Consider the following 23,737-nt stretch of genomic DNA (forward strand, 5'->3'; position numbering starts at 1 on the left):
ACAATTGGGACATTCAAAGGGCTCCTATGTGTCAGTTCTCCATTATTCAATCAGGTGGAAATACAGATACTGTCCCATGTAAGTCCTCTGGTGTATAACCAGATAGGAATTCTGCTGGAAACTCCTCCCTCAATCTGGACACTCATACGGTTCCTTGCCCATGTGTGTCTTCTGGTGTATGATCAGACTAGAGTTCTGACTGAAACTTTTCCCACAGTCTGGACACTGATATGGTTTCTCTCCTGTGTGAGTCCTCTGGTGTATCACCAGACTACACTTCTGACTGAAACTTTTCCCACAATCCAGACACTCATATGGTTTCTCTCCTGTGTGAGTCCTCTGGTGTATCACCAGCATACACTTCTGACTGAAACTCTTCCCACAATCTGGACACTCAAATGGTTTCTCTCCTGTGTGAGTCCTCATGTGGATCACAAGGTTAGAATTATCACTGAAACCTTTCCCACAATCTGGACACTCATACGGTTTCTTGCCTGTATGAGTCCTCTGGTGTATCACCAATCTACCCTTCTGACTGAAACTTTTTCCACAATCCGAACATTCATATGGTTTCTCCCCAGTGTGAGTTCTCTGGTGTATAAGTAAATTGGAATTAAGACTGAAACTTTTCCCACAGTATAGACACTCATGTGGTTTCCCTCCTGTGTGAATCCTCTGGTGGTTCAGAAGGTTAGAATTATTATTGAAACTTTTCCCACAATCCGAACACTTATATGGTTTCTCACCCGTGTGAGTCCTCTGGTGTATCACCAGGCAAGATTTCTGACTGTAGCTTTTCCCACAATCCGGACATTCATATGGTTTCTCACCTGTGTGAGTCCTCTGGTGTATAACTAAATAGGAATTATGACTGAAAGTTTTCCCACAGTATAGACACTCGTGTGGTTTCTCGCCTGTGTGAGTCCTCTGGTGTTTCAGAAGGTTGGAATTATCACTGAAACTTTTCCCACAATCTAGACAATTATATGGTTTCTCTCCTGTGTGAGTCCTCTGGTGTATGACCAGATTGGAATTCCTCTGGAAACGCTTCCCACAATCTGGACACTCATATGGTTTCTCTCCTGTGTGAGTCCTCTGGTGTATCATCAGGTTTCCATACTTACTAAACCTTTTGGCACACTGTGGGCACTGGTAGGGCTTTTCTCCAGTATGGGTTCTTTTATGCTCAAGAAAATGGGAAGCGTAGCGAAAGATGTTGCCACATTCGGAGCATTTGTATTGTTTTTCACCAGTCTGGATTCTCTGATGCATAATCAGCTCTGATTGGCACTCTGTGCTTTTCCCACAATATGCATCGTCGTGGAGTTCTTCCATCATTGATAGACTTAGATTCTTGAGGAAGTCAAAAATATTTGCGTTCTCTTCTTGGATGATTCAAACAGTTTGTTACCTCACAAGGTGAAGCCTACATTATTGTCTGGAATGAGCGCTTCCTCCCAACAGACTTCTAGATATTTCCTCTTTTCCTGAATCTGCAGATGTTCCACTTTTCTTTTTTAAAATATTTGAGTTCCACATACAATGCTTGTTTATCAGTTGAAAGCTTTTTTCCTATTATTTTCTCTCATCTCTTTCTGGATGCGAAAAGAGAAGAGTTTTGTGGTTATCTGGCAAAAATACGTTGTTTACCAGATGCTTCTGATTTTCTGCTGTCCAGAAGGCTTCTTTTTGACATTTCCTTTGCCTATAAAATTCACATAAAACAGTTTATTTATTTATTTATTTATTTTATTATTTAGATTTGTATGCCGCCCCTCTCCGAAGACTCGGGGCGGCTCACAACAAGATAGAACAAATCATAAATAATCCAAATAACTTTAAAAGATTTAAAGATTTAAAAGAACCCCATATACTAACAGACACACACACAAGCATACCATGTATAAGTTGAACATGCCCGGGGGAGGTGTTTCAATTCCCCCATGCCTGACAGCAAAGGTGGGTTTTAAGGAGTTTACGGAAGGCAGGAAGAGTAGGGGCAGTTCTAATCTCTTGGGGGAGTTGGTTCCAGAGAGCCGGTGCCGCCACAGAGAAGGCTCTTCCCCTGGGGCCCGCCAACCGACATTGTTTAGTTGACGGGACCCGGAGAAGGCCCACTCTGTGGGACCTAATCGGTCGCTGGGATTCATGCGGCAGGAGGCGGTCTCGGAGATATTCTGGTCCAGTGCCATGAAGGGCTTTAAAGGTCATAACCAACACTTTGAATTGTGACTGGAAATTGATCGGCAGCCAATGCAGACTGCGGAGTGATGGTGAAACATGGGCATACCTAGGTAAGCCCATGACTGCTCTCGCAGCTGCATTCTGCACGATCTGAAGTTTCCGAACACTTTTCAAAGGTAGCCCCATGTAGAGAGCATTACAGTAGTCGAACCTCGAGGTGATGAGGGCATGAGTGACTGTGAGCAATGAGTCCCAGTCCAGATAGGGCCGCAACTGGTGCACCAGGCGAACCTGGGCAAACGCCCCCCTTTCATTTAGTTACTCTTGCAAGATATGAAAACAAAAAAAACCCCATACATAACAATGAAAAATCAAACATGACAAACTGCTAGACTAACCACTGCCAATTCATTATGAAACATAAAAGACTAAGTTCAGATTTCCACACAATCATGAAATTCTATTGTTGACTTGTGCAAATCACAGATTGTTAGCACTGCAAATTGTTATAGTCATATAGATACCTGGAAATACTGAGGATAGGAACATATATTCACAAAAAATACAGAAACACACCCCTCTATATATGTGTACCATACGTATGTATGTATGTTGAAAATCCATGTGTATTTTCTGTCTACAAAATTAAATAGATACAGTATATTAACAGAAGAAACACCCATAGACTAACGTTGAAAATTCAGGGGGGAAACAGGGTGAATGTTTTATATAGTTGCCATTACTGAAATTCAGCGGTATTAAACAAGACATGGAATGTCTTGATAGTGAGATATAAACTATTCAAGGGAACAGAGGTAACAAAAGAAGAGGGGGAGTTGCATTATATATACAAGATCACTACATCTATACAAAAATATGCAAAACCATGGATGAAAACCTCCCAGAATCCCTATGGGCCAATATAAAAAGAAAGATAAATGAAATTGCTATAAGAATATATTACAGACCACCCAACCAAACAGAAGAAATAGATGGACTCTTTGCTAATCAATTAACAATTGTATGTAGGAAATATATCACAGTAGCAATGGGAGACTTTACCCTGATATCAACTGGGAGACCAAGCAGCATATTGCATAAAGAGCTTGCTGATAAACTCAAAGACAAAAAGGATAAGTATAAGAAATAGAAAGTGGGACATATAACTAAGATAAGTATAAGTACAAGAAATTATTGTATCATTATTGCTGTGAGCCGCCCCGAGTCTGCGGAGAGGGGCGGCATACAAATCTGATAAATAAATAAATGATAAATAAATAAATGGAAAGAGGGACACATAATTAAGACAGAATATCAGCAGATATCCTGAATCTGCAAATATGAACTCAAGAAAGAAAGGCTGAGAATGAACAAAGACTTGCAACAATAATCACAGACAATAAAATTTTGTTTCTTTCCACATATAAATAACAAACAAAATTGTCAAGGAAGTAGTCAGTTCATTAAAATGAAACTATTGCCCAAGCTACCCAAAATATAACTGTAAAAGCTGGCAGATATTATCTCAGAACCATTGTAGCATATCTTTAAAAATCTTGGGAGCACTGGGAAAGGGGTGAGTACAAGTGCACTGGAGCAGTGTTTCCCAACCTTGGCAACTTGAAGATATTTGGACTTCAACTGCCAGAATTCCCCAGCCAGCGAATGGGAGTTGAAGTCCCAATATCTTCAAGTTGCCAAGGTTGGAAAACACTGCACTAGAGTGCCTTCCATCCCCTGTCCTATTGCTCTCTTATATCTCCTATACTTTTCTTCTATTCCTATATCTCTTCTTCTATTCTTTCATTGATATGTTCTATTCCTATATCATCTCTTCTATTCTTAGATATATTTTATTATGAGTATATCCTCTATAACCTTCATTGTGTATTTTACTACCGTGTGTGTATACCCACTAAAACCCTCATTGTGTATTGGACAAAATCAATCAGGCAATCAATCAATCAATCGATCAATCAATAGCAGAGGATTGCAATTCTGATTCTGAAATAGTAAAGCCTCTGCAAGATTTAAAGCACCGGTGTGAACCTCCTCCCTTGCAATCAAAACAACTCGCTCATAAAAATCACACGGAATTAACCCTTAAGTGAAGGTATAGTTGAAATCTCCCAATCAACAGAAGGCTGCAGGCAAGTTAAAACGTGCAGCTCTGGCGGAATAAAAGTGGGCTGGAGGGGTGGGAGGGGTTATGCAGGAGGCGACGTACTTTCAGCATAGTTGCTTATCTGCTACTACAATGTGGAGGAAACAGAACAGCCCGACTTGCTCCCGGCCTCTCCTCTGACCTGCCCTCCACTCACCTTCCAGCTGCCTCTTTGACCCAAGAAAAAGTACAACAGCCACCCCAATCCTCCGTTAGGAAGCCGGAAAGACGAAGTTTCTCTGTGCTTCGCATTTCCATATTCTCTCTAGCAATCCACGACTCTATGGTCTCACTTCCTTTCAGTTCAGCTACTGGCGCTTGCCGCTTGTTGTCTTTGCGACTGTTCAGGCGCCCTTATTGCCTAACCATACAGCGCCATCTAGTCATCAGTAGCTAGATCGTCCGAGCTTTAGTTTCATCTGATTAGCTGGGTCCTTGCTGGCTCCTATAAATTCATGAAGTTCTTTTTTGGGGCGCATGTTAAATGATTAACAGCCTACCCTCTTCATCTTATTAATAGAATAATATGGGACAAACCTTAATCTAATCTTTCGTCGCTTCTTCTCTGGCAATATTAAACGGCTAACCAGAGCATACAAAACATTTGCTAGACTAATCCCACGTGCACAACATAGATTCAAAGGCAATGTACACCGCTTGAAATTCGACTGTAGCAACAGTGATCAATGCATGGAATGCATTGCCTGACTGTGGTTTCTTCCCCAAACCCCAAAAACTTTAACCTTGGACTATCTTCTTTTTCAAAGAGATTTTTATTTTTCTCCACCTTTACATACAAATTTAACAAATGTAACATGTATATACCTTTCAATATTACAGAGTTCCAAATTTCTACTCATTGTTTCATAAACCAATATATTATTTAATTGATTAACACTCCCTCTTTGACCAACACCAGTCTGCCCCTTTAGCTATTCTTTCTTGAACTCCCCTTCCTAACTTTCCTTCTATCTGCTTTCCCTTCAATCCTCCTTGACTCTTTCTCCCTTACTTCTTCATTCCTCAGCCTTATTCTCCTTCTCGTCTTCCCTTTCTACTTCCTCTTCCACCTAATACATTTCCTAGAGTGTCTTCCAACCTGAAAAATTTAAATAATAAACATATACTTTAGTAGACTGATGTTGTACATTCAACTTTAAAATCTAAGACCACCACTAATTTTTAATCTTGGTTCCTGACTCCAAATATATATATATCGTCTGACTGCATCCTAAATATAGTCACATTTATTTACTTATTGAGTTTGTATGCCAGATGTTTAACTGTCCTAAGTAACTAACATTCGTGAATAAACTACAGCAAAGTTGAGGCTGAGGGGCAATTAGAGCCTATCATAACAAAATTAATGTCTCTCATTAAATAATGTAGCTTTAAACATATTACTACAGAATACAGTATTAATATCCAAGCAGGAGCGAGGTAAATATTCCTATTAAAGATAGTCCTCAATTTACAACCACAATTGAGCCCAAAAATTCTATTGCTAAGTGAGAGAGCTGTTAAGTGAGTTTTGCCCCATTTTACAGCCTTTCCTGCCATATTTGTTAAGTGAATGACTGCAGTTATTAAATTTGTAACACACTTAAGTGAATCTGGCTTTCACATTGATTTGGCTTGTCAGAAAATCCCAAAATCGGATCCCATGACATTGCAACTACCAGTTGCCAAGCATCTGAATGTTGATGCTGCAATGATCGTAAGTATGAAAAAGGGTCATGTCACTTTTTCAGTGATGATGTAACTTTAAATGGTCACTAAATGAATGGGTTGCAAGTCAAGGACTACCATAGATCATAGAATGATTGCTGTCTCTGCAATTGTACATTCTAACCACTGTGCCTCCAGGAATCCTCTCTTTCTGTAATATATCAACTTGGATGCAATAATAATGTAATGTCTTAGGAATATTCTATATATACATAGTTATATTTAGTTTCTTACTCTGCTTTCAAAAAACTCTTTTTAAAATCCTCTTGTGTCTGAGCATTTCTTCTAGTTAAGTCTCTCATGTCTAAATAAAATTGGCTCTTTGGTTGAAAAAAATCCAGCAAGATTAAAACAATGTATATCCAACTCTTAAATGTTTTCTAAGATCCCATCAAGCTATTCTTCCACTCAGAAAGCTGCTGGTTTTTTAAAAACAATTTAAGAATACTGTAGTAAATACATTAGAATATTATGAACAGCACCCAGAAAAGCAAATGTCACTCATATTCCTAGATGCGAAAAAAGCATTTGATAATGTAGATTGGAATTTTATGAAAATACAACTAAACAAGATGGAGGTAGGAACAAAGTTTTTTAAAATAATAGATGCTATATATTCTGAACAATCAGCCAAAATTATAATAAACAGTGAACAGACTGAAAAAGTAGCAATACAACGAGGAGTAAGAAAAGGTTGTCCAATATCACCATTATTATTCATTCTAACACTGGAAGCATTGCTGATAAAAATAAGAGCAGATAAGGAAATAAAAGGACTGAAGATTAAAAAAGAAATTTATAAAACACAAGCATTTGCTGATGATGTGGTATTTATTTTAGATGACCCAACAGAATCTATTTTAAAGCTAATAAATTTAATTGAAGAATATGGGAACGTCGCAGGATTGAAAATAAATAAAGAAAAGACACAGATATTAACAAAAAACATGACAGAGACACAAAGAAAATATTTAGGAGATTTATCAAACATGAAACTTACAAAAAGGTAAAATACTTAGAGATATGGATGACTTCCAAAGCCATATCTTTAAAAAATGATAATTATTTAAAATTATTAAGTCAGATTAAAAAAGATTTAGAGCAATTTGCAATTATCATTGGTAGGAAGAATTTCTACAATTAAAATGAATATTCCCTCCAAAATTTTATTCCTCTTCCAAGTTATCCCAATAAACCCAGAATTAGGTATTGACTTAGATTGGTGGTTATATACACAGATTAGTTTTAGATATCAAACGGATGTAAAAACTTACATTTTTAGAAAAGAAAATAATGTATTAAGTAAATTGTTACTCCAAAATCAAGTTAATTGGAAATGTATACAAATATTTAATAAATCATAGAATGATAGGTTGGATATTGAAAGACAACATGATCAGTTGGTGCAAAAATTTTGGCAAAGAGATAAATTTAGAATTTGTCCTTAATAATAGGAGAGTTGTGAGCAAAATACTGACCAGCTTGGGCATCTGAATGGCTTCTGATCTGAGTGTAAACTGACACGATTTATTAGATTAGACATACTTGTGAGAGCTTTCCTACAATTGGGATATTCAAAGGGCTTCTATGTATCAGTTCCCTATTATTTGTTTAAGTAGGAATTCCAACTGAAACTTTTCCTACAATCCAGGAACACACCCAGTGTGAGTCCTCTGGTGTATCAGCAGGTTTAAATTTTGACTAAAACTCTTTTCACTATCTGGACACTCATACAGTTACTGTCCCATGAGTCCTCTGGTGTATCACCAGGCTACTCTTCTGACTAAAACTCTTCCCACAGTCCGGACACCCATATGGTTTCTCTCCTGTATGAGTCCTCATGTGGATCACAAGGTTAGAATTATCACTGAAACCTTTCCCGCAATCTGGACATTCATAGGGTTTCTTGCCCGTGTGAGTCCTCTGGTGTATCACCAGGCTACGCTTCTGACTGAAACTTTTCCCACAATCCGAACACTCAAATGGTTTCTCCCCAGTGTGAGTTCTCTGGTGTATAACTAAGTAGGAATTAAGACTGAAACTTTTCCCACAGTATAGACACTTATGTGGTTTTTCTCCTGTGTGACTTCTCTGGTGTATCACCAGACTATACTTCTGACTAAAACTTTTCTCACAATTTGGACACTTATATGGTTTCTCTCTTGTGTGAATCCTCGTGTGGATCAGAAGGTTAGAATTATCACTGAAACATTTCCCACAATCTGGACACTCATATGGTTTCTCCCCTGTGTGAGTCCTCTGGTGTATCGCCAATCTACCCTTCTGACTAAAACTTTTCCCACAATCTGGACACTCATATGGTTTCTCCCCTGTGTGAGTCCTCTGGTGTATCGCCAATCTACCCTTCTGACTGAAACTTTTCCCACAATCTGGACACTCATATGGTTTCTCTCCTGTGTGATTCCTCATGTGGACCAGAAGGTTAGAATTATCACAGAAACCTTTCCCACAATCTGGACACTCATATGGTTTCTCCCCAGTGTGAGTTCTCTGGTGTATAAGTAATTTGGAATTATGACTGAAACTTTTCCCACAGTATAGACACTCATGTGGTTTCTCTCCTGTGTGTGTCCTCTGGTGATGCAGAAGGTTAGAATTATCACTGAAACTTTTCCCACAATCCGGACACTCATATGGTTTCTCCCCAGTGTGAGTTCTCTGGTGTATAACTAATTTGGAATTAAGACTAAAGCTTTTCCCACAATCCGGACACTCATATGGTTTCTCTCCTGTGTGAATCCTCTGGTGTTTCACCAGGTCAGATTTCCAACCGAAGGCTTTCCCACAATGTACACATTCATATGGTTTCTCTCCTGTGTGAGTCCTTTGGTGTTGAACAAGGCTACAATTGTGAGTGAAACTTTTCCCACACACTGGACATTCATATGGTTTCTTGCCCATGTGAGTTCTTTGATGTATAACTAGTTTGGAATTTAGGCTAAAGCTTTCCCCACAATTCGAACACACATATGGTTTCTCTCCTGTATGAGTCCTCTGGTATATTACCAGGCTCCCATACTTACTAAACATTTTGACACACTCTGGGTACTGGTAGAGCTTTTCTCCAGTATGGGTTCTTTTATGTTCGATATGTTGGACAGTATAGCAAAAGATTTTGCTATATTTGGGGTATTTGTATGGTTTTTCACCAGTGTGTATCCTCTGATGCATAATCAGCTCTGATTTGAAATTTGTGGTTTTCCACAATATGCATCATTGTTGAGCTTCTCCATCTTGTCTTAGATTCTTGAGGAGGTCAAAAATATTTGCGTTCTCTTCTTGGATGATTCAAGCAGTTTGTTTCCTCACAGAGTGAGGCCTCCCTTATTGTCTGGAATTAGCGCTTCCTCCCCACAGACATCTAGATATTTTCTCTTTTTCTGAATATACAAATGTACTTAATGTTTCTTTGAGTTTCACATACAATGCTTGTTTATCAGTTCAAAGCTCTTTTCCTATTTTTCTCTCTTGTCTCCTTCTGGCTGAGGAAAGTGAAGAGCTTTGTGGTCATCTGGAGAAAAGACGTTGTTTACCAGATGTACCAGATTCTCTTTCCTTTATAAAGCTGCCTCTGATTCTCTGCTGTCCAGAAGGCTCTTTTTGACATTCCCTTTGCCTGTAAGATTTACATAAAAGAGGTACTTTAGTTACTCTTTATGATATGGTTAGAAGATGTGAAAACAAGATTAAAAAAAATCATACATCACAATGAAAAAGCAAACACTGAAAGCTGCTTTTGCTGTTTGTTTGCATAAACTGATAAACTGAAAGACAAAAAGGAAGTTTTTTAGCAAAAACTTCAGAAGAGAAGGATTTAGGGGTAGTGATTTCTGACAGCCTCAAAATGGGGTGAGCAGTGTGGTCGGGCAGTAGGAAAAGCAAGTAGGATGCTTGGCTGCACAGCTAGAGGTATAACAAGCAGGAAGAGGGAGATTGTGATCCCCTTATATAGAGCGCTGGTGAGACCACATTTGGAGTACTGTGTTCAGTTCTGGAGACCTCACCTACAAAAAGATATTGACAAAATTGAACGGGTCCAAAGACGGGCTACAAGAATGGTGGAAGGTCTTAAGCATAAAACGTATCAGGAAAGACTTAATGAACTCAGTCTGTATAGTCTGGAGGACAGAAGGAAAAGGGGGGACATGATCGAAACATTTAAATATGTTAAAGGGTTAAATAAGGTTCAGGAGGGAAGTGTTTTTAATAGGAAAGTGAACACAAGAACAAGGGGACACAATCTGAAGTTAGTTGGGGGAAAGATCAAAAGCAACGTGAGAAAATATTATTTCACTGAAAGGGTAGTAGATCCTTGGAACAAACTTCCAGCAGACGTGGTTGGTAAATCCACAGTAACTGAATTTAAACATGCCTGGGATAAACATAGATCCATCCTAAGATAAAACACAGGAAATAGTATAAGGGCAGACTAGATGGACCATTAGGCCTTTTTCTGCCGTCAGTCTTCTATGTTTCTATGAGTATAAGAAATAGAAAGCAGGACATATATCAGCAGATAGCTCAAATCTGCAAATATGAACTCAAGAAAGAAAGGCTGAGAAAAAACAAGGACTTGCAACAATAATCACAGACAATAAAAATTTGTTTCTTTCCACACATATATAGCAAAAAAAGTCAACGAAACAGTCAGTTTACAAAAGAATGAATAGAAGAAAAATCATAAGGACCAGTGTCTTAATTGTCTCAAACAACCTTGTTTCTGGAAAAAACAAAAGCCCTCTCTCTATAAAAGGAGAAGATCTGTTCCTCTACAAATATGGAAATGTATCATGTGGAAATGACTTTTAGAAAGAATGAACAGGAGATGTGGGGATTATGTAATAACCATAGGATCAATAAAGATATGAATATCAATGATGAATAAACTCTGGAAAGTTCAAAGTAGTTGAGGGAGAGATACACAAAAAAGGAGACAGTGAACAATGGACAGTGGAAGTGCTGAATTATTAAGGAACCACCGCAATATGGGAGTAAATTAGGGGTGTGGATAATGGGAACATACGGGAGTGAAAAATGTATAAAAATGCTATATTCTGTACAGATTAGTTACCTTAAAAACACATGGACTTTTTCTTTGGTTTCTCTGCTCTCAATATGCATATTAGATTTTATTTTAACTTTATTTGAAATAAAGTTTTTACCTTTGTTGTTCCTAGTCTCCTGGGCTTTTTCTTACAATGAAGACAGCAAGGTAGTAATAGGCAGTAGAGAGAAAGCAGAACAGCATTCTTTGCACCAGTCTTCACACAAAATAAAACAATTGCCCAACCTACCAAAAATATAACTGTAAAAGACAGATGAGAAATATAAATTAAAATAAGCAAAAAAACCCTGTCTAACATTGATGAATATAAATCACTGGGACCTGATGGATTACATCCCAGAGCTCTGAAAAGCTGGAACCATTATATATCTTTTAAAAAATCCTGAAGCACTGGGGAACTACCAGAAAATTGGAAAGGAGATGATATGGTTCCCATCTTCAAAAAAGTGCAAAAAAACAGACCCGGGAAACAACAGCCCAATCAGTCTAATATTAATACCTGGGATGATACTGGGGAAAAATAATCAAATAATCAAAAAACAAATCTGTAAACAAAACTTTAGTAAAGAAAACAGATATATTATAATTCACATTATTACAGCCGCAAGGATTCTATATGCACAATTCTGGAAGCAGGAAAAAAACCCAACTGTTATCCCTTTTGATTAAAATAATGGAATGTGCAGAAATGTCCAAATTAGCAATGGAATTGCAAAACAAGGATGAGACAGATTTCTATAAAGCATGGGACAAATGGTACCATTGGTTAAAAAAAAAGAAATTACTTAAAAATTCTTCATCAAGAAAAATATCCAACAAAAACAACTTGTAAAACTAGCAATCTACGTCACAAATCATAATATCAAACTGAAACGACAAATTGTAAACACTGATTGACACGAACTTTAAATTACAAAGTGACTGAATGAACAAACCCTTAAACTACTGATACGTGTTGGCACTAACAATTACATCAAAAACATATAGATAAAAACTTTAGGGAAATCTACACCACCTATGTGCTTAAAACAAAGGCCGCAAAGCATGAAAGCCCCAGCTCTAACGCTGGCCCTATACACTCTTCTTACTACTCCTCTTCTGTTCCAATTTCCTATCCCCCTTCCCTTTACATCTCTTTCCCTTCTTCCCCAACCCCCTCCCTTTTCTTTTTTCTCCTTCCCCATCTACTTATACTATATAAGAAAATTATAAATATTAGAATGTACATTATATATATTCCCTTTGCCTTTCTGTACCGTTTTTAATGTATATATTTAATAAAAACATTTTTAAAAAAATAGAAACAAATAATGTTATAACTAGTAGCCAGCACAGGTTTGTTAAAAACAGATGATGCTAAACCAATATTATTTCATTCTTTGATAAAGTGACTAAATTAGTACACCAGCCCAAAGTAGAGCACAATCTATTTCTTGCTAAGCTAGAAAATTGCAGGGTAGACAGCATCATCACCAGATGAATTTGTAACTGGCTGACAAAGGCTACTCAAGGAGTAGTCCTTAATGGTACTTCCACATGGAGGGAAATAAACAGTGGGGTATGACAATGTTCTGTCTTAGTTCCAGTACTCTTCAATATCTTCACAAATGACTTAGATGAGGGAATAGAAGGAATTTCTATTTGCAGGAGACACTAAACTGGCAGGAACAGCCAACACCCCAGAAGACAAGCTCAGGATCCAAAAAGCTTTTAACAGATTTGAACAATGAATTTAATGAAGAGAACAGCAAAGTTTTACATCTGGTCAGAAAAAAAACAAAGGTACAAGTACACATTAGGTGAAACTTGGCTCCAAAACCATAACTGTGAGAAGGACCTTGGACTTTTAGTGGACAATCACTTAAACATGAGTTAGCAGTGTCCTGCAGCAGCCAAAAAAGCTTATACAATCCTTGGCTATATAAACAGAAGTACAGTATAGTATCAAAATCAAGTGAAGTATTAGTACCACTTTATAATGCCTTGGTAAGACCACACCTGGAATACTGCATCCAGTATTGGTCATCCCATTACATAAAAGATGTTGAGTGCACAGAAGAGCAATTAAAATGATTAAAGGCTTGGAGGCTATAACATATGAAAAATACTGGAGGATTTGGGTATGGCTAGTCTAGAAGAAAAAAGGACTAGGGGTAACATTACAGCAGTATTCCAGTATTTGAGGGACTGCCACAAAGAAGGGGGGGGTCAACTTATTTTCCAAAGCACTAGAGGGCAGGACAAGAAACAAGGGATGGAAACTGATCAAACAACTTACAACTAAGAAGAACTTCCTAACAATGACAATTAACTAGTGGAACAACTTTGGCATTAGAACCTCACTGGAAGTTTTCAAGAAGCCACTGGACAGTCGCTTGCCTGAAATGGTACAGGATCTCCTGCTTGAGAAGGGGGCTCGACTGGTAGACCTCCAAGGTCCCTTCCAGGTCTATTCTGATTCTGAAAAGGTAAAGCCTCTGCAAGATTTAAAGCACCGGTGTGAACCTCCTCCCTTGCAAACAAAACAACACGCTCATAAATAACACAAGGAATCGACCCTAAAATGACAGTATACAGTAGTTCAAATCTCCCAATCAACAGAAGGTTGCAGGCAACATAAAACCTGCAGCTCTGGCGAAATAAAAATGGGCTGGAGGAGTGGGGGAGGGGATATGCAGGAAGCGACATATTTCAGCATAGTTGCTTATCTGCTACTACAACGTGGAGCAAACCGAACAGCCCGACTTGCTCCTGGTCTCTCCTCCGACCTGCCCTCCACTCACCTTCCAGCTGCCGCTTTGACGCAAGAAAAAGTACAACAGCCACCCCAATCCTCCATTAGGAAGCCGGAAGGACGACGTTGCTCTGTGCTTTGCATTTCCATATTCACTCTAGCAATCCACAACTCTATGGTCTCAATTCTTAGTTCAGCTACAGGTGCTTGCTGCTGCCTTGGCGACTATCAAGGCGCGCTTATTGCCTCACCATAGAGCGCCAGCCAGCCAGCAATAGCTATATCGTCCAAGCTCTGGTTTCTAATCAGATTAGTTGCGTGCTTGCTGGCTCCTAAAAGTTTGTGGAGTTCTTGTTTTGGGGTGCAGCGCCTATCTTCATTTTATTAGTAGAATAAAACGGGACAAAACGCTGTTTCCTATGACATTTAGATAGGACATACATACTGTCATCCTCTCTATTACTATTATGCTCTCTGCTCACTAAAGCAGCATTCCCAATTTCCAGAGTAGGAAGATTTCAGTCTTGACAATTCCCAGGCTGTTTGGGAAAAACACTTGGAGATCACTAGTTTGCAGGCTTGAAGCTGATCTAGAGATTCTTGCATTTTAACAGAGTTTGGCTGTCACTGAAGATCAGAAACTATTTACATCCTAACATTTTTATTATGATTCACTTGAGAGCCAGTTGTGACTGTTTCTGGATCTGCAGGCCCTGGCTATGGTCAATTATGCCCTCCTTACCTGCATACAGGTAGTCCTTCATTTACTGAGCCCAAAATTTATGTTGTTAAGTGAGAAATTAGTTGTGAGTATTCCACCATTTTACTAGTTTTCTTGCCATATTTGTTAAGGAAATGACTGCAGTTGATAAGTTACGAGTCTTTGGAGAGGGGCGGCATACATATCTAATTTATTATTATTATTATTATTACTACTACTACTACTACTACTACTACTACTACTAACTGAATCTAGTTGCTAAGTGAATCTGGCTTCTCCACTGACTTTGCTTGTTAGCAGATCACAAAAGATGATCGCATGACCTTGGGACACCGCAACAGAGAGGGGCGGCATACAAATATTATTATTATTATTATTAATAATAATAATAATAATAATAATAACCATCATAAATACAAACCAGTGGTCAAGCACCCAAATGTAAATCCAATGACCACGAGAGTGCTGATATAGCCACAAGTGTGAAAAATGGTCATAAATCACTTTTTTCATTGCTGTTATAACTTGGAATGGTTAACGAACTGTAATGACCTATATTGGATGAATTCTGCATGAGCTGCCCTTGAAGAGCATCCAAAAGTTTTAGCTGATAGAGCAGGGATGGGCAATTAATTTTGCCATGGGGCCGCATGAGAAATTGGGATGGTTTTAGAGGGCCAGATTAATATAATTATGTATTTATTTATTTATTTATTGGATTTGTATGCCGCCCCTCTCCGGAGACTCGGGGCGGCTAACAGCAACAATAAAGCAGTGTACAATAGTAGTCTGATGTTAGAAACAATTAAAAACCCATTAATATAAAAAACCAAACATACATACATACATACCATGCATAGAATTGTAAAGGCCTAGGGGGAAGAGGGTCTCAATTCCCCCATGCCTGACGGCAGAGGTGGGTTTTAAGCAGCTTACGAAAGGCAAGGAGGGCGGGGCAATTCTAATCTTTGGGGGGAGTTCTGTATATTATTGGGTAGAACTGAGTTAATTATAATTATAAATTATAATTATATATATTATATATACATAATTATATATTATATTATATAATTATAAATTAATTGCCCACCCCTTCTTCCTTCCTTCCTTCCTTCCTCCTTCCTTCCTTCCTCCCTCTATTTCTCCTTCCTCCCTTCCTTCCAACCTCCACGGGCCGCATCCGGCCTGTGGGCCGCCCTTTGCCCAGGTCTGTGGTAGAGAATGCAATGGCTGGATAAGCTATGTGTGTTTCTGAAGCAGCACGTCATACCTCTGCTCCGTCAGGTGCCTTGGTTGCCAGCTTCCTTGTGGGTCCAGTTCAGGATGCTGATTTTGCCTTTGAAAGCCCTTCCTGGCATGAGACTGATCTGAAGTACCACCTTTCCCTGCTTATTTCAGCCTGCCCGATGACACTATCAAAGAAGACATGAGGCTGAGAATCTTCAGCTGGGAATCTGAATTTGGTAAATCTGAAAAACTGATTTCTCTGCTGTGGCCCCTACGTTATTGTTTTGGTTAGCTCTGGCCCAGCTCCTGCCCCAAGGACTGTGGATGTGGGGGAGACATCCACATGCTGCAGGCCTGTTTTGCCCCGGTGGAATCTGCTGATGAAGGCTCCTCTGACCAAGAAGACATGAGTGACAGGGAGGAGGAGAGTGTGGCAGACAGCTCAGAAGGAGAGCAATTATCTAGCTCCTCCTTGGATTCAGAACAAGAGTTAATGATACAGCCACATATGCGGAGAGCGATGCATAGGCAACAACAACTGAGAGATTATTATCAAAGAAAATGAGGCCACCTGTGGTTGGGTGGGGCTGTGGTAATTAGTGAGGCTGCTATAAATAGCAGCCTGTGGGTTTGGCCATTGAGGATTATCTGATCCTTGTGTTTCGTGCCTGCTTTGCTGTGTTTGACCTTTTGTGTGCTGATTTTTCCCCGCTTTGAAACTAAACCAGAGCAAAGTGTGTTTCACTTTGTGAAAGAAGAAGGACTGTGAATTGCCTCACAGCTGCAAGCTAAGTATCACAGAACTGATAAGGGACTTGTACCAATTACCAGTTTCTTTGGAGATGAGTGCTCTTTGCTATACCAAAAGAGGGCTTAGTTTAACTGAATTTTCATTATAAAGAACATTGTTTTGAATTTTCAAACGTGTGTGTCTGAAATTTGTACCTGTGAATTTTCGGGAGGAGTCTACCAGAGAGCCTGACAGAACAGTTATGAAATATCTTTTCCCCTGAAATGTATTATATTATAAATACCTGTATTATTGCATTGCCTAGTATTCTATATATAATTTTGGAACCATGGAATGCAATCTTTGAAAGTTTATGTAACACAGGAGAAACACAAGAGTACTGGAAAAGAACTGATGGGATTCCAAATAAAAAAAACATGGGGACGTGATCCCGGAAAATATAGGCCAATCAGCTTGACATGAATCCCTGGTAAAACCCTGGAAAATATATAATCAAGGAGAGAATTTGTCAGCACCTATAAACCAGCAAGGTGATTACTAGAAGGAAGCCAGCATGGGTTTGTTAGAAAAAGATTGTGCCAAACAAATATTATTGCCTTAAAAAAAAATTAAACAATTAAAAATATAAGCAATTATGCAAAATACTGTGCAGATAGTATACTTGGATTTCAGCAAGCAAGTGGACAAATCTTTATGGGAAAATGAAAGGTGTAAAATGGAGGTGGAGAGGAGAGATTCGGTGCTTGTAGACAGAGGTGGAATTTGAAAGAAAAATATCAAAAATTGGAAAGAATGAAATACAATTCTTTGAATTCAAGTGTGCTTTGAACACACAAAGAAATGGTCTGTGATGCATAAACTTCAGTGTACATACAAAGTGAGTGTCATAAATCATAAGATAAAATAATTGCTCACATAATGTAATGATAGAAGGTAGTAGGAAGGATGAGAAGGACAAAATGATGGGGATGATAGCAATACAGCTGACGACATGGGTAAATATTTTTGGGCAGGAGACATTGGTGCAGGGGTTGGCTGTTTACCAGGGTGATGACTTGGGGGAAGAAACTATATTTGTGTCTATTTGTTTTGGCATTCAATGCCCTATAGCAGAATCCTGAGGGGAAGATGTTGAAATGGAATAACCAGGTGAGATTGGCTAGATTACTGAGCAGAAACACTCTGTGCGAAATTTCATGGAAATAGTTCAATCCTGTTTGGAGCCCAGCTGTTCAGGTATTTCATTAAAAAACTGGAAAAGTGCATAGTTCCCAGAGCACAGTGGTCATTGATTGGTTGAAGAGTGTGTGGGAGGCATGAGGCAACCTGTATTATGATTGGTTGTTGGGTATAAAGGGGGCGTTTCCATTTTTCCTCTGTGGGCCCTGTATGCTATTCTGAGATTTACCTGACAATTTACCTCAGGATGTAGTGATGTGCCTACCTTATTTGCTCTAAATATAGTTACGATATTTATATAAAATTACTGTCAGTGTCTCTGTCTTGATTTGGACACCAGTTTCATAATTCCCTGACACCAACCAACCCGGCTATTCAGCAGACTCCAGTCTCTGTTCCCCAAAATGAATGTCTTGCAGTTATTACAGCTCCCAAATCTATCGATTGATCCAGAATTCTTTTATCTTCTTCTTTGCTGTTTAAGACCCTGTAATGTATCCCTGGTGGGATAATAATAATAATAATAATAATAATAATAATAATAATAATAATAATATTATTCAACTACTGTAATGCTCTCTACATGGGGCTACCTTTGAAAAGCATTCGGAAACTTCAGATTGTGCAGAATGCAGCTGCGAGAGCAATCATGGGCTTCCCAAGGTATGCCCATGTTACACCAACAGTCTGCATTGGTTGCCGATCAATTTCCGGTCACAATTCAAAGTATTGGTTATGACCTATAAAGCCCTTCATGGCATCAGACCAGAATATCTCCGGGACTGCCTTCTGCCGCACGAATCCCAGCGACCGATTAGGTCCCACAGAGTTGGCCTTCTCTGGGTCCCGTCGACTAAACAATGTTGTTTGGTGGGTCCCAAGGGAAGAGCCTTCTCTGTGGCGGCCCCGACCCTCTGGAACCAGCTCCCCCCTGAGATTAGAACTGCCCCCACCCTCCTTGCCTTTCGTAAACTCCTTAAAACCCACCTCTGCCATCAGGCATGGGGAACAGAGATAACTTCCCCAGGCCTATATTGTTTATGTATGGTATGTTGTGTGCATATTTTTTAAATTATAGGTTTTTAGTTTTAATTATTAGATTTGTATTGTACATTGTTTTTTTTCTATTATTGTTGTGAGCCGCCCCGAGTCTACGGAGAGGGGCGGCATACAAATTTAATAAATAAAAAATAATAAATAAATAAATAAAACAACAAGAAGAAGTTGGAAGGGACCTTGGAATCCAACCCTGTTTAGGCAAGAAACCCTAAACTACTTCAGACAGATGGTTATCCAACAATTGCTTAAAAACTTCCAGTGTTGGGGCATTCACAACTTCTGGAGGCAAGCTGTTCCACTGATTAATTGTTGTAACTGTCAGGAAATTTCTCCTTAGTTCTAAGTGACTTCTCTCTTTGCTTAGTTTCCACCCACTGCTTCTTGTTCTACCCACAGGTGCTTTGGAGAATAGGTTGACTCCCTCTTCTTTGTGGCAACCCCTGAGGTATTGGAACACTGCTATCATGTCTCCCCTGGTCCTTCTTTTCATTAAACTAGACATACTCAATTCCTGCAACCATTCTTCATGTTTTAGCCTCCAGTCCCCTAATCATCTTTGTTGCTCTTCTCTGCACTTTTTCTTAGGTCTCAATATCTTTTTTGCATCGTGGCGACCAAAGCTGAATGCAGTATTCCATATGTGGCCTTACCAAGGTAGAATCGGAACAACCAAATGGACCTGAGCATTTACTGAGCAAATGCCCTTCCTGTCACAAATGTGGAGTTTGCAACAGATATATTATCATTGTGCCAAGAGAGACAAGTGCAGTGTTCCCTCAATTTTTGCGGGGGATGCGTTCCGAGACCCGTGAAAGTCGAATTTCCGCGAAGTAGAGATGCAGAAGTAAATACAGTAGTCCCTCGCTGTACCGCGCTTCGCCTACTGCGGCTTCACTTCATCGCGGGTTTTCAAGAAATATTAATGAGAAAAATCATTCGCGGATATTCGCTGGTTCGCGGGTTTCTGAAGAAGTCGATCGGCAGATTTAAACAGCCCGCTGAACTCGATCGGCAGGTTTTTCAAAAAATATATATCTAAAATTGTAAATGCTGTATTTAAATACTGTATCTAAAATAAATACTGTGTGGGAAGGGTTTATAAACACTTAAAACAATGAAAACTTACCAAACAATTACAATATAAATACTTAAATAAGTACTATCAGTCGATAAATTCCCCATCGCGGATTTCACCTATCGCGGCCGGATCTGGAACGTAACACCAGCGATAGGTGAGGTCTTACTGTATACTATTTTTGGCTATGAACAGTATCACAAGCCATCCCTTAACATTTTAAACCCCTAAATTGCAATTTCCCATCCTCTTAGCAACCATTTAGATTATTACTCACCAGGGTTATTTATTAAAGTTTATTTTAAAAAATATTTATTAAAGGCGGACAAAAGTTTGGCGATGACATATGACGTCATCAGGCAGGAAAAACCGTGGTATAGGGGAAAAAACCATGAAGTATTTTTTTAATTAATATTTTTGAAAACCAGTAGTATAGACTTTTCGCAAAGTTCGAACCCGTGGAAATCGAGGGAACACTGTATATGCCTATAGATAGGATTGAACTCATTTTGAGGTGAGAGCTTCTTTTATCTTTTTTCATTAGGAAAACCCATTCTCACTTCAGAAAGCCCGATAGAGATCTTTTATTTCCACGACTTGAAGGAGGTACGTCATAGAAAACCAAGAACCAGGATGGTGTGATTTCAGGAGCACACTATTAGATTTAAACTAGGGAGATTTAATTCCAAACTGCAGATCCGTAATGAGCAAGTAGGATTTACCTTTCTCTCTTTTTTGACAAAAGGGAATGAAAAAAAAAGAAGTACGATGTATGACTCGAATTGTTCCAGAAAATAAGATATGCAAAGTTCAAGGAATCTGGAAGACGAGCAAATACAAAAGAATCAATTGATATCTTTGACCTGCAGGTGACAAAACCCTAGAGAACAAGAATTATACTGTAGTGGAACAGACAAGCAACATTATTTATACTTTTATTTGAGGAAGACATTTCTAAAAATATTTAAAACAAGGTCATTAAAAAACATCCATTTCTGTATATTATTTATATTTTACATTAAATTAAGGCATTAAAACCTATATTTTCAACGAACCACAAAATAATACTTAGTCTGACTGCATCATAAATATATTCACGTTTATTTACTTATTGTATTTGTATGCCACCCGTCTCACTATCCCAAGTAACTAAGGTTCATGAATTAACTACAGCAAATAGTTTAGGCTGAGGGGCAATTAGAGCCTATCATGACAAAATTAATGGCTCTCATGAAATAATGTATCTTTATACACATTACTACAAAATATTAATATCCAGGCAGAAGCGAGGTGACTATTCCTTTTACAGATGGCCCTCAACTTACAACCACAAAGGAGCCCAAAATTTCTGTTGCTAAGCTAAACAGTTGTTAAGTGAGTTTTGCCTCGTTTAACAACTTTTCTTGCCACAATTGTTAAGTGAATTTGTCTTCCCCATTGATTTGTTTCTCAGAAGGTCCCAAAAGGGGATCCTATGACCCCAGGACATTGCACCATCAATTGCCAAGCATCTGAATGTTGATGCTGCAATGGTCCTAATTATGAAAAAGGGCCATAAGTCACTTTTTTCAGTGGCATGGTAACTTTGGTCACTAAATCAATGGTTGTAAGTCAAGGACTATCAGTATCATGGAATGGTTACTGTCTCTGCAATAGTACCTTTTAACCACTGAGTCTCCAGGACTCCTCTCTTTCTGTAATATATCAAATTGGATACAATAAGAATGGTTTGATGCCTTATGAATATTCTAATTATACATAGGTATACTAAGGTTTCTTACTATGCTTTCAGAACAACTCTTGTTGAAATCCTAATTCATGGATTCTTGCAAGCAAATCCTCGTGTTGAGCATGGCTCTTTGGCTGAAAATAATCCAGCAACCTGCAAACAATGTACAGTGATACCTTGTCTTACGAACTTAATTGGTTCCAGGATGAGGTTCATAAGGTGAAAAGTTCGTAAGACGAAACAATGTTTCCCATAGGAATCAATGGAAAAGCGATTAATGCGTGCAACTCTAAAATTCACCCCTTTTGCCCGCCGAAGCACCCGGTTTTGTGCTGCTGGGATTGCCCCGAGGCTCCCTTCCATGGGAAACCCCATCTCTGGACTTCCGTGTTTTTGGATGCTGCATCCCAGCGCTTCAGGTCCGGAGTTGGGGTTTCCCAACAAGGGGAGCCTTTGCCTGGCAATAGAAGTCCGGAGGCGGGGCGTCCCAGCAGTGGCGGCGGGTTCGTAAGGTGAAAATAATTTGGAAGAAGAGGCAAAAAAACCTTAAACCCTGGGTTCGAAAAGTTCGTATGATGAGGGGTTCGTAAGAGGAGGTATCACTGTACATCCAACTCTTGAAAGTTTTCTAAAATCCCACCAAACTTTCCTTCCAATCAGAAAGGTGCTGGTTTTCTTTCTCTGAGTCGTCGTCTTTAATAATAGGAGAGGTGTGACCAAAATATTGACCACAGTTTGGGCGTCTGAATGGTTTCCGATCTGTATGTAAACTAAGATGGTTTATTAGATTAGACCTACCATATTTTTTGGAGTATTAAACGCACTGGAGTATAAGACGTACCGTAGTTTTGGGAGAGGAAAGCAAGGGGGAAAAGGCCTCTGCCTCTCAGCAATTTGTCAAACAGCATAGATGATGTACACTGTTTGCTGTGTATTTATGTGCATGTGTGTCTGACCCATAGAAAAAGCAAAGAATTGGGGAAATGTACATTATGGCAATACAGTGATACCTTGTCTTACAAACTTAATTGGTTCTGGGACGAGGTTCTTAAGGTGAAAAGTTTGTAAGACGAAACAATGTTTCCCATAGGAATCAATGGAAAAGCAATTAATGCATGCAAGCCCAAAATTCACCCCTTTTGCCAGCCGAAGCGCCCATTTTTGCGCTGCTGGGATTCCCCTGAGGTTCCCCTCCATAGGAAACCCCACCTCCGGACATCTGTGTTTTTGCGATGCTGCAGGGGAATCCCAGCAGGGGAATCCCAGCATCGCAAAAACAAGTGCTTCGCTGGCAACGGAAGTCCGGAGATGGGGTTTCCCATGGAGGGGAGCCTCAATGGAATCCCAACAGCGCAAAAACGGGTGCTTCGTTGGCAACGGGAGTCTGGAGGCGGGGCATCCCAGCGGCGGTGGTGGGTTTGTAAGGTGAAAATAGTTTGTAAGAAGAGGCAAAAAAATCTTAAACCCTGGGTTTGCATCTCGAAGTTTGTATGATGAGGCGTTTGTAAGATGAGGTATCACTGTATATTAATGCCAGAAAGGTTTCTTAAATGTACTCACACTAATTCCTCCAAAGTATTTAAATAGATCAACTCCAAACATGACTAACTCGGGGTTTAACTCAGCTGCCTTATCCCATTACTAAACAGGACACTGTTATATTTTCAGATTATACTTTTACAGATCTTTAAATTTGATGTGGCTTTCTGGAAACATAATTATTCTCTGCTATTGAAGAGAAGATATAATAGCAATTGGCCTCTTCAGATCAAGCATTTATTTTAAAAAGCTTCTTCATTTGTTAAGTTCTCTAGAACAATAAGATAGCAGGCTTTTTTGAACATTCTATAGACATTTACCGGTAGTTACTGACTTACCTCCCTGTAGTTTCAGCAGTCCAACATTGCTAGCAGTCTACCTCAAAGCAATTTGACTCCTTGCAGCTAGTTAGAAACATAGAAACATAGAAGACTGACGGCAGAAAAAGACCTCATGATCCATCTAGTCTGCCCTTATACTATTTCCTGTATTTTATCTTAGGATGGATATACAGTGATACCTCGTCTTACAAACGCCTCGTCATACAAACTTTTCAAGATA

At 39.1% G+C, this 23,737-nt stretch overlaps 1 pseudogene; it reads right to left on the reverse strand.

Moving 5' to 3' along the window:
- Positions 1 to 6,655: 6,655 nt before the first annotated feature.
- The window catches only part of LOC139159277 (zinc finger protein 585A pseudogene), a 29,363-nt pseudogene continuing 12,281 nt past the window's right edge, over positions 6,656 to 23,737 (reverse strand).

The sequence above is a fragment of the Erythrolamprus reginae genome, chromosome 2 (genome assembly GCF_031021105.1).
Source record: "Erythrolamprus reginae isolate rEryReg1 chromosome 2, rEryReg1.hap1, whole genome shotgun sequence".
NCBI lineage: Eukaryota > Metazoa > Chordata > Lepidosauria > Squamata > Dipsadidae > Erythrolamprus > Erythrolamprus reginae.